Source organism: Salmo trutta, chromosome 28 (genome assembly GCF_901001165.1).
Source record: "Salmo trutta chromosome 28, fSalTru1.1, whole genome shotgun sequence".
In the NCBI taxonomy this organism is placed as follows: Eukaryota; Metazoa; Chordata; class Actinopteri; order Salmoniformes; family Salmonidae; genus Salmo; species Salmo trutta.
The window spans coordinates 9,270,690-9,286,332 of NC_042984.1; the positions used below are offsets into that span (position 1 = coordinate 9,270,690).

The 15,643-nt window shown below is 45.0% G+C and overlaps 1 protein-coding gene across 4 annotated transcripts in view; it reads left to right on the forward strand.

Annotated features, from left to right (window-relative positions):
* The first annotated feature begins 14,120 nt into the window (after nt 1–14,120).
* The window catches only part of LOC115165405 (tumor necrosis factor receptor superfamily member 14), a 30,558-nt gene continuing 29,035 nt past the window's right edge, over nt 14,121–15,643 (forward strand). For all 4 annotated transcript variants that reach the window (XR_003870163.1, XR_003870162.1, XR_003870161.1 and 1 more), the window contains exon 1: nt 14,121–14,450. The gene's annotated coding sequence lies outside the window, so the exon portion shown is untranslated. The remainder of the gene's footprint in view (nt 14,451–15,643) is intronic.

Sequence of the window (15,643 nt, forward strand, 5' to 3'; positions counted from 1 at the left end):
AAGTCCAAATCCTTATCTCCATCCATGACTAATTTAGGAAAGGGCTGATTTTAACTAGCTAGTTAGCTACCGAAGGACAAATCCAAACGGGCTTCTCTTCATATTTTTTGGGGGTTCCACCAGAATCAAATCAAATCTAAGTTTATTTGTCACGTGCACCGAATACAACAGTTGTAGACCTTACAGTGAAATGCTTACTTACAGGCCTTAACCAACAGTGTGATTTTTAAGTAAAAAATAGGTATTAGGTAAACAATAGATAAGTAAAGAAATAAATACAACAGTGAAAAATAACATTTGCGAGGCTATATACAGGCACCGATTAGTCGGGCTAATAGAGGTAGCATGTTTATTTATATATTTTATTTATTTACCCTTTATTTAACCAGGTAGGCAAGTTGAGAACAAGTTCTCATTTACAATTGCGACCTGGCCAAGATAAAGCAAAGCAGTTCGACACATACAACAACACAGAGTTACACATGGAGTAAAACAAACATACAGTCAACAATACAGTAGAAAAATAAGTCTATATACAATGTGAGCAAATGAGGTGAGATAAGGGAGGTAAAGGCAAAAAAGGCCATGGTGGCAAAGTAAATACAATATAGCAAGTAAAACACTGGAATGGTAGATTTGTAGTGGAAGAAAGTGCAAAGTAGAAATAGAAAATAATGGGGTGCAAAGGAGCAAAATAAATAAATGCAGTAGGGGAAGAGGTAGTTGTTTGGGCTAAATTATAGATGGGCTATGTACAGGTGCAGTGATCTGTGAGCTGCTCTGACAGCTGGTGCTTAAAGCTAGTGAGGGAGATAAGTGTTTCCAGTTTCAGAGATTTTTGTAGTTCGTTCCAGTCATTGGCAGCAGAGAACTGGAAGGAGAGACGGCCAAAGGAGGAATTGGCTTTGGGGGTGACCAGAGAGATATACCTGCTGGAGCGCGTGCTACAGGTGGGTGCTGCTATGGTGACCAGTGAGCTGAGATAAGGGGGGACTTTACCTAGCAGGGTCTTGTAGATGACCTGGAGCCAGTGGGTTTGGCAACGAGTATGAAGAGAGGGCCAGCCAACGAGAGCGTACAGGTCGCAGTGGTGGGTAGTATATGGGGCTTTGGTGACAAAACGGATGGCACTGTGATAGACTGCATCCAGTTTATTGAATAGGGTATTGGAGGCTATTTTGTAAATTACATCGCCGAAGTCGAGGATCGGTAGGATGGTCCTAATCCAGGCACTTGTCATCTCCCGTCTGGATTACTGCAACTCGCTGTTGGCTGGGCTCCCTGCCTGTGCCATCAAACCCCTACAACTCATCCAGAACGCCGCAGCCCGTCTGGTGTTCAACCTTCCCAAGTTCTCTCACGTCACCCCGCTCCTCCGCTCTCTCCACTGGCTTCCAGTTGAAGCTCGCATCAGCTACAAGACCATGGTGCTTGCCTACGGAGCTGTGAGGGGAACGGCACCTCCGTACCTTCAGGCTCTGATCAGGCCCTACACCCAAACAAGGGCACTGCGTTCATCCACCTCTGGCCTGCTCGCCTCCCTACCTCTGAGGAAGCACAGTTCCCGCTCAGCCCAGTCAAAACTGTTCGCCGCTCTGGCACCCCAATGGTGGAACAATCTCCCTCACGATGCCAGGACAGCGGAGTCAATCACCACCTTCCGGAGACACCTGAAACCCCACCTCTTTAAGGAATACCTGGGATAGGATAAAGTAATCCTTCTAACACCCCCCCCTTTAAAGGATTTAGATGCACTATTGTAAAGTGTTTGTTCTACTGGATATTATAGGTGAATGCACCAATTTGTAAGTCGCTCTGGATAAGAGCGTCTGCTAAATGACTTAAATGTAAATGTAAATGTAATGTATTCTAAGTAAGAACCGTCCAGAGTAGTGATGCTGGACGGGCGGGCAGGTGCGGGCAGCGATCAGTTGAAGAGCATGCATTTAGTTTTACTTATATTTACGAGCAGTTGGAGGCCACGGAAGGAGAGTTGTATGGCATTGAAGCTCGTCTGGAGGGTCCATAGAAGGGCCAGAAGTATACAGAATGGTGTCGACTGCGTAGAGGTGGATCAGAGACTCACCAGCAGCAAGAGCGACATCATTGATGTATACAGAGAAAAGAGTTGGACCAAGAATTGAACCCTGTGGCACCCCCATAGAGACTACCAGAGGCCCGGACAACAGGCCCTCCGATTTGACACACTGAACTCTATCAGAGAAGTAGTTGTTGAACCAGGCGAGGCAATCATTTGAGAAACCAAGGCTATTGAGTCTGCCGATGAGGATGTGGTGATTGACAGAGTTGAAAGCCTTGGCCAGGTCAATCGTTTAGGACCTTGAGCGTGTCTGAGGTGCACCCATGACCAGCTCTGAAACCAGATTGCATAGTGGAGAAGGTGCGGTGGGATTCGAAACGGCCGGTAATTTGTTTGTTGACTTGGCTTTCGAAGACCTTAGAAAGGCAGGGTAGGCTAGATATAGGTCTGTAGCAGTTTGGGTCAAGAGTGTCCCCTCCTTTGAAGAGGGGGATGACAGCAGCTGCTTTCCAATCTTTTGGAATCTCAGACGACACGAAAGAGAGGTTGAACAGGCTAGTAATAGGGGTTGCAATAATTTTGGCAGATAATTTTAGAAAGAAAGGGTCCAGATTGTCTAGCCTGGCTGATTTGTAGGGGTCCAAATTTTGCAGCTCTTTCAGAACATCAGCTGACTGGATTTGGGAGAAGGAGAAATGGGGAAGGCTTGGGCGAGTAGCTGTGGGGGGTGCAGTGCTGTTGACCGCGGTAAGGGTAGCCAGGTGGAAAGCATGGCCAGCCGTAGAAAAATGTTTATTGAAATTCTCAATTATAGTGGATATATCGGAGGTGACAGAGTTTCCTATCCTCAGTGCAGTGGGCAGCTGGGAGGAGGTGTTCTTATTCTCCATGGACTTTACAGTGTCCCAGAACTTTTTTGAGTTTGTGTTGCAGGAAGCAAATTTCTGCTTGAAAAAGCTAGCCTTGTCTTATCTAACTGCCTGTGTATATTGGTTTCTAACTTCCCTGAAAAGTTGCATATCACGGGGGCTGTTCGATGCTAATGCAGAACGCCACAGGATGTTTTTATGTTGGTTAAGGGCAATCAGGTCTGGAGAGAACCAAGGGCTATATCTGTTCCTGGTTCTAAATTTCTTGAATGGGGCATGCTTATTTAAGATAGTGAGGAAGGCATTTAAAAAAAATAACCAGGCATCCTCTACTGATGGGATGAGGTCAATATCTTTCCAGGATACCCGGGCCAGGTCGATTAGAAAGGCTTGCTCGCTGAAATGTTTCAGGGAGTGTTTGTTTGACAGTGATGAGTGGTGGTCGTTTGACCGCTGACCCATTATGGATGCAGGCAATGAGGCAGTGATCGCTGAGATCTTGGTTGAAAACAGCAGAGGTGTATTTAGAGGGCAAGTTGGTTAGGATGATATATATGAGGGTGCCCGTGTTTACGGCTTTGGGGTGGTACCTGGTAGGTTCATTGATCATTTGTGTGAGATTGAGGGCATCAAGCTTAGATTGTAGGATGGCTGGGGTGTTAAGCATGTTCCAGTTTAGGTCACCTAGCAGCACGAGCTCTGAAGATAGATGGGGGACAATCAGTTCACATATGGTGTACAGAGCACAGGTGTTTGGCAGAGGGTGGTCTATAGCAGGCGGCAAAGGTGAGAGACTTGTTTTTAGAGAGATGGATTTTTAAAAGTAGAAGTTCAAATTGTTTGGGTACAGACCTGGATAGTAGGACAGAACTCTGCAGGCTATCTCTGCAGTAGATTGCAACACAGCCCCCTTTGGCCGTTCTATCTTGTCTGAAAATATTGTAGTTAGGATGACGATTTCAGAGTTTTTGGTGGACTTCCTAAGCCAGACTTCAGACACGGCTAGGACATCCGGGTTGGCAGAGTGTGCTAAAGCAGTGAATAAAACAAACTTAGGGAGAAGGCTTCTAATGTTAACATGGATGAAACCAAGGCTATTACGGTTACAGAAGTCATCAAAAAAGAGCGCCTGGGGAATAGGAGTGGAGCTAGGCACTGCAGGGCCTGGATTCACCTCTACATCACCAGAGGAACAGAGGAGGAATACATGTACATGTATGTATGGTTAAAGTGACTAGGCATATATGATAAACAGAGAGTAGCAGTAGTGTAAAGGAGGGGATTGGCGGGTGGTGGGTGGTGGGTGGTAGTCCTAGTAGCCAATGTGCGGGTGCACCGGTTAGTCGGGCTAATTGAGGTAGTATATACATGTAGGTATGGTTAAAGTGGCTATGCATATATGAAGAACAGAGAGTAGCAGCAGTGTAAAAGAGGGGTTGGGGGACAATGAAAATTGTCAGGGTAGCCATTTGATTACTTGTTCAGGAGTCTTATGGCTTGGTCCTAGACTTGGTGCTCCGGTACCGCTTGCCATGCTGTAGTAGAGAGAACAGTCTATGATTAGGATGGCTGGAGTCTTTGACTATTTTTAGGGCCTTCCTCTGACACCGCCTGGTACAGAGGTCCTGGATGGCAGGAAGCTTCGCCCCAGTGATGTACTGGGCCATTCGCGCTACCCTCTGTAGTGCCTTGCGGTTGGTGGCCGAGCAATTGCCATACCAGTCAGTGATGCAGCCAGTCAGGATGCTCTCGATGGTGCAGCTGTAGAACCTTTTGAGGATCTGAGGACCCATGCCAAATCTTTTCAGTCTCCTGAGGTTTTGAATAGGTTTTGTCGTGCCCTCTTCATGACTGTCTTGGCGTGCTTGGACCATTCTAGTTTGTTGGTGATGTGGACACCCAGGATCTTGAAGCTCTCAACCTGCTCCACTACAGCCCTGTCGATGAGAATAGGGGCATGCTCGGTCCTCTTTTTCCTGTAGTCCACAATCATCTCCTTTGTCTTGATCATGTTGAGGGACAGGTTGTTGTCCTTGCACCACACGGCCAGGTCTCTGACCTCCTCCCTATAGGCTGTCTCGTCGTTGTCGGTGATCAGGCCTACCACTGTTGTGCCATCGGCAAATTAAATGATGGTGTTGGAGTCGTGCCTGGCCATGCAGTCATTAGTGAACAGGGAGTACAGGAGGGGGCTGAGCACATACCCCTGAGGGGCCCCTGTGTTGAGGATCAGCGTGGCGGATCCTACCCTCACCACCTCGGGGCAGCCAGTCAGGAAGTCCAGGATCTAGTTGCAGAGGTAGGTGTTTAGTCCCAGGGTCCTTAGCTTATTGATGAGCTTTGAGGACACTATGGTGTTGAACGCTGAGCTGTAGTCAATGAATAACATTCTCACATAGGTGTTCCTTTTGTCCAGGTGTGAAAGGGCAATGTGGAGGGAAATAGAGATTGCATCATCTGTGAATCTGTTGGGGCGGTATGCAAATTGGAGTGGGTCTAGGGTTTCTGGGATGATGCTGTTGATGTGAGCCATGACCAATCTTTCAAAGCACTTCATGGCTACAGACGTGAGTGCCATGGGTTGGGAGTCATTTAGGTAGGTTACCTTAGTGTTCTTGGGCACAGGCACAATGGTGGTCTGCTTAAAACATGTTGGTATTACAGACTCGGACAGGGAGAGGTTGAAAATGTCAGTGAAGACACTTGCCAGTTGGTCAGTGAGCATATAAGTGGTTTAGCTCATGTCACTGGGCAGCTCTCGGCTTTCCTTCCCTTTGTTGTCTGTAATGGTTTGCAAGCCCTGCCACATCCGACAAGCATCAGTGCCGGTGTAGTACAATTTGATCTTAGTCCTGTAATGATGCTTTGCCTTTTTGATGGTTCGTCGGTTGGCATAGAACGATTTCTTATGAGCTTCCGGGTTAGAGTCCCGCTCCTTGAAAGCAGCAGCTCTAGCCTTTAGCTCAGTGTGGACGCTGCCTGTAATCAATGGCTTGTGGTTGGGGTATGTACGTTCGGTCACTGTGGGGACGACGTCATCGATGCACTTATTGATGAAGCCCATGACTGATGTGGTGTACTCCTCAATGCCATCGGAGGATTCCCGGGAAACATATTCCAGTCTGTACTAGAAAAACATTCCTGTAGCTTAGCATCTGCTTCATCTGACCACTTTTTTATTGATCTAGTCACTGGTGCCTCCTGCTTTAATTTTTGCTTGTAAGCAGGAATCAGGAGGATAGAATTATGGTCAGATTTGCCAAATGGAGAGTGAGGGAGAGCTTTATATGCGTCTCTGTGTGGGGAGTATAGGTGGTCCAGCGTTTTCTTTCCTACTGGTTGCACATTTAACATGTTGATAGAAATTTGGCTAGTAGGAGCACAGCCTCTGGGTGAGCGTTTTCTTGTTTGTTTATGGCAGAATACAGCTCATTCAATGCTGTCTTTGCGCCAGCCTCTGACTGTGGTGGTATGTACACAGCTATGAAAAATACAGATGAAAACTCTCTTGGTAGATAGTGTGGTCTACAGCTTATCATGAGAAACTCTACCTCAGGCGAGCAATATCTCGAGACTTCCTTAGATATCGTGCACCAGCTGTTATTTACAAAAATACATAGCACGCCGCCCCTTGTCTTACCAGACGCCGCTGTTCTATCCTGCCGGTAGAGCGTATAACCAGCCAGCTGTATGTTGATATTGTCATTGTTCAGCCACGACTCCGTGATGGATACAATTTTACAGTTTTTAATGTCCCGTTGGTAGTTTAATTTTCCGTATAGCTCGTCAATTTTAGTTCGTTGTTGCTGATTGGGAGTCATACATAGGCAGCCTGTTTTTCCTTTGGGGTTTGTGGGTGATTGTTTTCTGTTGAGAGTTTTTCCTGACATTACTGTTTTGCTGTCGTCTTTGGTTTATTTTTGTAACGTGTTCTCTTTTTCTATTAAATTTCTAAGATGAACACACATCCTCCGCTGCACCTTGGTCTCATTACGACGACGGCCGTTACAGAATCACCCACCAAAAAACGGACCAAGCAGCGGAGGAAGGAGAAGCACCAGGAGAGGAGCTATTGGGAGTCGTGGACATGGGAAGAATTACTGGACGGTAAAGGACCATGGGCTCAAGCTGGGGAGAATCGCCGCCCGCAGTGGGAGATCGAGTCAGCGATAGCTGAGAGGCGCTGGTATGAGGCAAGGGAGCGCAACAGGCACGAGAGGCAGCCCCCCACCCCAAAATTTGGGGGGCACACGGGGAGTGTGGCAGAGTCAGGTTGGAGACCTGAGCCAACTCCCCGTGCTTACAGGATTAACCGCAATACTGGTCAGGCATCGTGTTATGCGATAAAGCGCACGGTGTCCCCAGTACGCGTTAATAGCCCGGAGCGCTACATGCCAGCCCCCCACAAGTGCCATGTGAGAGTGGGCATCGAGCCAGGTCGGAGTGTTCCAGCTCAGCACATCTGGTCTCCGGAGCGCTGTCTCGGTCCAGGCTATCCTGCACCGGCGCTGTGCACTGTGTCTCCGGGGCGCTGGAAGGGCTCAGTTCGGCCTATGCCTGCGCTCCGCCCGTGCCTGGCAAAAGTGGGCATTCAGCCTGGAGTTTGGGTGGCAATCCTACGCACCAGAACTCCAGTGTTCCCCCACAGTCCGGTTTATCCTGTGCCTCCTCCTCGGACCAGGCCTCCAGTGGGTCTCTCCAGCCTGGTTTATCCTGTGCCTCCTCCCAGGACCAGGCCTCCAGTGGGTCTCTCCAGCCTGGTCTATCCTGTGCCTCCTCCCAGGACCAGGCCTCCTGTGGGTCTCCCCAGCCTGGTGAGTCCTGTGCCTGCGCCCAGAGCCAGGCCTCCTGCATGTCTCCCCAGCCTGGTGAATCCTGGGCCAGAGCCGCCAGAGCCGCCCCCGCCAGTCCGGAGCCGCCAGAGCCGCCCGCCAGTCCGGAGCCGCCAGAACTGCCCGCCAGTCCGGAGCCGCCAGAGCCGTCAGAGCCGCCCGCCAGTCCGGAGCCGCCAGAGCCGCCCCCCTGTCCGGAGCCGCCAGAGCCGCCCGCCTGTCCGGAGCCGCCAGAGCCGCCCGCCTGTCCGGTGCCGCCAGAGCCGCCCGCCTGTCCGGAGCCGCCAGAGCCGCCCGCCAGCAAGGAGGGCCAGAGTTGCCCGCCAGCAGGGAGCCGCCAGAGTCTCCGGACGCCGCCAGGGTTGCCCATCAGCCGGGCGCAGCATGGGTCGCCTGCCATCCGGGCGCAGCCAGGGTCGCCTGCCAGTCCTCCGGCACAGCTAGGGGCGCCACCTAAGTGGGCTAAGCCAAGGGTGGAGCGGGGTCCACGTCCCGCACCAGAGCCACCGCCATAGGAGGGCCCACCCAGACCCTCCCCTTCAGAGTCAGGTTTTGCGGCCGGAGTCCGCGCCTTTGGGGGGGATACTGTAACGCCATGGCCATAGAGAGGGGTTTTTGTTCTCTATTTTGGTTAGGCCAGGGTGTTTCATGGGTGGGCGTTCTATGTTTATTTTTCTATGTTGGTTTGTTTCTTTGGTTGGCCGTGTGTGGCTCCCAATCAGGAACAGCTGTAGTTCGTTGTTGCTGATTGGGAGTCATACATAGGCAGCCTGTTTTTCCTTTGGGGTTTGTGGGTGATTGTTTTCTGTTGAGAGTTTTTCCTGACAGGACTGTTTTGCTGTCGTCTTTGGTTTATTTTTGTAAAGTGTTCTCTTTTTCTATTAAATTTCTAAGATGAACACACCTCCTCTGTTAGTGATGAACTGGATAAAACAAAGCACAGTTGCCTGTGTTTATTATCCTTACCTCTCCCTAAACAGCGTAATGTAGCGCACCTCGCTTTATAACAGGTGACAGTTTTAATACTCATCTATTTACAATGTGTTAATGAGCCTATAAAATGGGACATTGGTACTTTTTCGCTTAGACATTAAACTATTTATCTTAGTTGGAAGTGTGTAGTAGACCAATGCCTTATCTATCATAGTTCATGAAGGTGAAAATATGAAGAGGAAGTGTAGAGTATAAACAAAGTTATCACATGATAATGATCACAAGTTCCATTCTCCTCCTCCAGCATTCTCACGAGTCCCTCATACCTTCACTTTAACAAGAGAACTGAAAGTAAAGGCAGTTCACAGATTGTTTTTTTAACCTTTTATTTAACTAGGCAAGTCAGTTAAGAACAATTCTTATTTACAATGACGGCCTACACCGGCCAAACCAGGATGACGCTGGGCCAATTGTGCGGCGCGCTACGGGACTCCCAATCACGGCCGATTGTGATACAGCCTGGATTCGAACCAGGGTCTGTAGTGACTTTAGACAGCTTAGACCGCTGCACCCCTCGGAGCCCCAGAAAGCTACATCCACTGTGTATTTGAAAGGACTTTAGGTGTGCTCGATCTAGGCACAATGGAAACAACCGAAGTGTCCCAAAAGTGTAAACTCTGCCTGCCAGTTAAGCTAAATCATGAGCACCTGAAGTATTTAAATCATTTGAAATATTTGATCCAGGTCTGATTCACATAGAAAGCTATATAGCCTAATCTACACACTCAAAGCATGTTCATACCTTCCTAGACAATACCTTTAGCTGGGACAACCGGTTCCTCACTATCTTCCTGGATATGGCCTGTGGCTTTGCCAACCTGTCCTTCACTACCGTCCTGGACATTGCCTGTAGCTGGACCAAGCTGTCCTTCACTACCGTCCTGGACATGGCCTGTAGCTGGGCCAAGCTGTCCTTCACTACCTTCCTGGACATGGCCTGTAGCTTGGCCAACCTGTCCTTCACTACCGTCCTGGACATTGCCTGTAGCTGGACCAAGCTGTCCTTCACTACCTTCCTGGACATGGCCTGTAGCTTGGCCAACCTGTCTTTCACTACCTTCCTGGACATGGTGTGTAGCTGGACCAACCTGTCCTTCACTACCTTCCTGGACATGGCCTATAGCTGGTCCAACTGGTTCCTCAGCTGTTGTCTCAACTCATCCTGCTGGCCTTTAGCAGTGGTCAGCTCTCCTTCCTTTATGGACAGAGTTCTTCACAAGGAACTCACTGTACCTGCAGAGTACAGTATTGATTGGGATAACATACAATAAGAGTTTCACCTTTTATTGACATGATTGTTCACACATATGCAAACCTTTCATATCTCAGGAGGTGAGTGCTAAGAGTTGATTTGGGATTGGGGGCTCATCCTCCCACAGCTTAGGTTCTAAAGCTGTGTTTGACGCTGTATCTCCATGCGTACATACTAGAAGATTCATAATGCAGCCTAGCACCATGCAAGATTAGATTAGTTTTAGGTCAAATTTCAGAACATAATATTACATGCAGCCTATATAACAATTTCAAATGTTAACAAATGATTAATTCCTAACTCTGACCTAACTAAAGGTTATCCTCATGCTGTATGGCTTGGTGTCTGTCTCAGATTGAGATGCTTCTCTGTCCAACAGGGCTAGGAACCCTCCATGTTCAGGACCCCACCCAGAGCTTGCATCTCTCAGCCTGTGGAGCTCCTCTTCTAGCCTGGCTGTATCCTGCTGTATGCTTGCTCTTTTCCTGCACCTCCTTCTCCACCTCCCTCCGATTCCTGACCTCCTCTGACAGACACACTATCAACTCCACGTTTAATATAAAGAAACACAGAAAAGTCTGTGAGATGACGAAGGTTACTTCAACGCCACATTTTCACTATTTTTTATATACATTTGTCTTTTCATTAGTTTTATTTTAGTTTGACAGATTTTATATTTAATTCTAGATGTGTGTTGTGCTCTGCTGGTTCTGGTATCAGTTTTAGTTTGAACAGTCTAATTCTAGACCTCTGTTGGTTCTGGTATCAGTTTTAGTTTCAACAGTCTAATTCTAGATCTCTGTTGTTTCTGGTATCAGTCTTGTAACCTGAAGTTTCAAGGTTTTACCTTCTTTTTTGTTTCTTTTTAATTTTGTTTTAGTTTCAATGTTAGTCAACCTTTACGGTTCAAATGCAGAGGGATAGATGACACTGTTATAGTTAGATCACTTGTATACTGTAGTTAGGGTCAGAGATAGAGGAATAGATGACACTGTTATAGTTAGATCACTTTTATACTGTAGTTAGTGTCAGAGATAGAGGGATAGATGACATGGTTGAATTTATAGCACTGCTGTAGTAATCAGTATATGTCTGTATATTCATTAAACCAAAGGTCACACGTTGTTGTTCAGTACATGAGCTACAATACTCTCACAGAACTCTGAAATATACAGTACAGAGAAGTTCCTACTTCCTACCTGACCTCTGACCACATCCTCATAATGAGAAATGGTCAGTTCTGTCAGCTCCTCCTGAAGCACACAGATCTCTTGGTCTTTCTTCACCTCTTCAAACTGACAGGTGAGTGATTTCCTCACCTAACATCAGTATGTTCTGCTCCTTTAAAAAGAGGAGTTACAATACTACAACTACAGTCAATACCAACCTACAATATGGTGCCCACCCAACTGAGCCAACCATAGTGCTAACAACCATCAGATCCTTCTAGATCTACTAGGGGCCATTTAAAGTGGGGTCTAAGCAGGCTAAACCTGCAATTTCCTTTTGTGGAGCCGTTCACCTGCAGGCTTCAGTTACATGCAAGAAACATTCATTAACTTTCACTTTATTCATATATAGTTTTTTCTTTTTACTGAGACCTTCACTCTCTCTGACTGTTGACTTGTCATTTCGGACTGTAAAACAAAGCATTATTTATTATCAACTAAAAGTGATTAAATAAACCACCATCAGGAAATGTTTACTAAGTGTATTTTTGGATGTTAAGAAAGTTCATGTAGCATATTATTGTAGAAAGCAGTGATATAAGTCGCCTATCTTAATAATAATTTAGATGTTAGACACCAGAACTTGTTAACATTTTACCAAGATCAAATATCTCTATGGTTATTACATAGGTTTTAACATTCCATCCCAAATAATACCGTTTTTCTTTGAGACTGCCATCATAGAAATGAAACACGTTCTATCTCTATGGCTGCTGATGTCATAGAGTGGTTGTTACATAGAAATAGAATTCATTGCCAGGATTAGAGGTTCCAAGCCAATTATATTCATTCTATTTATATGGTTGTTAGCCTACCACAGAGATCCTATTAAATTATGTCAATCTAAACAATGGCATTTGAGGAACACAATCAGAATGAATGAGAATGAGCATGCTTTGCATCATTCTAAGAACAGCCCTTAACAGTATGCCTTACTGCTTCGTTAATGTTTATATTTTTATTTTTATTTTTTATTAGAGTTACAAGTAGTAAAAACAGTGGGGATTACAAAAACAAAATCATCAAATTAAATTGCAGGCTAAATGTTCTTTAAAAACCAAGAAAACATACATGTAATATGGATTTAAAATGGTGCTAAGATCCACTCAGAATAAACATTATGCCTTTTGATGACCTTTATGGGTATTTACATCCAATATTAGTTTAGTGTGTTCGGTTATCCTACAGACACGGCACATTGTGACATGGTACTTGAAGAGGAAACGGAGGTTAATACATTGGTACACTGTTTAGATTGAGCACATCTAAGCAGGGGCGAAAATCTGATATCAACTTTGGAGGGGACAATAACATTACATTTTCTCAAGAGCAATTCCTGAGGGGGACACCAAAAGTAGTGCTGTAACACATAGCCTACATTGTAATATGGTAAATGTATATTGAGGAACCAAAGAAATAAGGTGTTTGCCGTACTCCTAACTACCGGTACCCAAAACTACACAACTAATCACAACAGCAATACCATTGCCTTTAACAAATCTTAGTTCAGTCACCAGTTTAAGTTGAGAGTGGGGGTATCCATGGCATTTTCCAATTATGTTCCTATTTCAAAAAAATGGAGAACCTTTTATAATGTTGCCAAACAAAGACTCAACAAACTTACCAGAGACTCCCTGTCTCTGCCAGTCTGTCCCTGCATATCTGTCCCCAACTCTGCTGTCTGTTGCCTGCTCTGCCTAATGACATCATTGTGAAACATTTCCATTAGAATTTCATTTCTTTCTTATGAACATTTTATCAACTAGTCTTTGAGATATTAGGCTACTAGGGTTCTTACTATGCGTTTTGGTGTATTGAAAAATACTCTGATGTCCGTCTTTTATTTTTCTGCCATTTTTCTACCTGGCTGGCTGGCTGGCTACACACACACACAGTGTGTAGGTTATTTACAGTAGGAGATGGGCTTCTATCATCTTCTATCATTCTATTTGGGCTTCGATCTAAAAGGTAGCTAGCAAATGTGAAACGGATTAAAATGACAAGAGTTGACAGCTGTATTAGTTCACCATTTACACAACATATGCTGCAACCTTTTGTAATTTTAATAGTTTGTTTCATATTGGCTGGCTTCCAACAATAGCTGAATTTGCAAAGCTAGCGAGCACCAATTCAGTTTCAGTGGTGTTTGCTATAATCTTTGCTACCCAGGTTAAATAAAGCTGAAATAAAATAAATAAATAAAAGTTCCCTTGCGACAATTTAGCTTTTGCAACGAGACCATTAAATATATTTAAGACAATGGTAGAAGAGAGTGTAGTTCTGTTCAGTTTGGACTTCAGTTTATTGCTAACCTTATCACAGGGACTTTGAAGCACTAACTTACATCATCTGCATGCTGATCTTGGAATAGATTGACGATAGCAAAGATTCCATCTTTGACGACGCCACATAAATGGAATAGGTACTAGCTAGCTTAATAGTTAATATTTGCGCGCTAGCTCTGCATATTCAGCTCAGCTAGTGTGTGTGCGCGATTGACTAGATTAACCTCACGTCAGTTACGTTCATTGAGTGCCTTTCAGACAGTAGATACGACCCCTCTGTTACCTTGCCAACTAAGGAACTGGCAGTGGATCAAACCATTGTGAGGCAAAGGGTGGGGGGGTCGCAATCTTTTCAAACTTAAAAACGCGCCATTAAGTGTCTATAATCAGCACAATTACTTTCACTGCATATTATTAATATTATTTAAATCACATAGTTATGTTTCAGTGATAGATTGGGGGGGGACAAATCATATTTTCCCAGGATGGGGGGGTCGTGTCCCCCCGTCCCCCCCGGGATTTCCGCCCCTGCATCTAAGTGAAATCTATACTTTGTCATGACATTATAAACGGATGGATGTGAAACCAAACCATCTACTGGCTGATTTGGCAGTCTGGGGTGTAGGTCATTGATTTGAAAGCGTTATGAAATCTGACAGCGTGCAATCCTGTATCTCCAGTGACAATAATTCTATAGCCTGGCTGTGATACGTTCATTCACGATGTCCAGATTTTCACAGGCGGACCATTTACAAGTAAAATCATGGGGGAAATGTATTTTACCAATTGATAGAACATAGGCTTTCACCAAATTGATTTGTATTTCTGGGGGTGGATTATCAATTTAAACGGTATAGTGGATTATCATTAATTTGCCTCCCACCTTTCGCAAACGTTATTTGGAAAGTCAACGTGAAAGTAAAATAGTTCAACTGCGAACCAAGACGGGGTAAGTTTCAGATTATGTGTGTATATGTGGAAATAGCCTACTTAACATGTACCGTGAAGTAACTGAAAAAGAATGACATATTTTAATCGTGATTAATGGCTGTATTTGTAATTTTACGACAAGACTGATCTCTTCCTTGTGTTTTCAATGTCTGCTCTGCCTATGGTGACTCAACTGGTTTTTGATTTGAAAGTGTGGTGCTAAACTCAATCGAATTGTCCCTGTCCTTGAAAAATGAAACGTTTTGGCCTTCTCATTTTTAAAGAAATATAATTACAATTTTTCTTATTTGCAAAAAAAAAAAAAAAGAAAGTGTTAAACAACACCGCCATTTCTACAAATGTGAAAAGATAGAAGGTATGATCATCAAACAATATCAATTTAGATCCTACAAGGGAGAAACCTTACCTTATATTGAGGAAATATTTACATTTTTAGTTAAGTGCCTGCACCTGCTGTCATCTCAAATTCAAATCCAAATGTTTCAGTTGGGCAGTTCCTGCAAGAACCCCCACCAACTAAGGAGGTTCCTCGACTGACCCCACCTCCTTTGGGGTTCTTGGAAGAACATTTTGGAGGCATTTTTCAGAGCCAAGAACCCTGAGGAACTTTTAGGATCTTTGAAGAACGCTTGTTGGAATTCAAATTTTTGGAGTGTAGGCGTTCATCGTTATTTTGGCCTGCTGCCAGGTGTAGGACATTGCTCCATGCATGGGCAAATTGGACGTCTGACAATTCTGGCAAATGGCAGAAACGACAAACCTTTTTTATTGGGGTGGGTTGGTGAAAAATTAAAAACATTTAATAATGTTTTATTTCTACAAAAAAACATGCCGGGTGGGTCATGGGCCTGTTTTCGATTACATTTGTACAATTTCTCTCAATTTCTCTGTTATTGAGCACTTGGCTGACCAGTAGGCAAGGCCGCCCCACCCTCCCAAAATGGTCCAGCCCGGTTTTCTGATTAGCTGAGCTGAAGTGGCACACATTCAAAGTCAAACGGGTAACAAAAAGAGTGATACATACAGTACGTGTCAAAAGTACACACCTACTTATTCCAGGGTTGTTCTTTATTTTTACTAGTTTCTACATTGTAAATAACAGTGAAGATATCACAACTATGAAATAACACATATGGAATCATGTAGTAACCAAAAAAGTGTTAAACAAATCAAAATATATTTCATAATTGA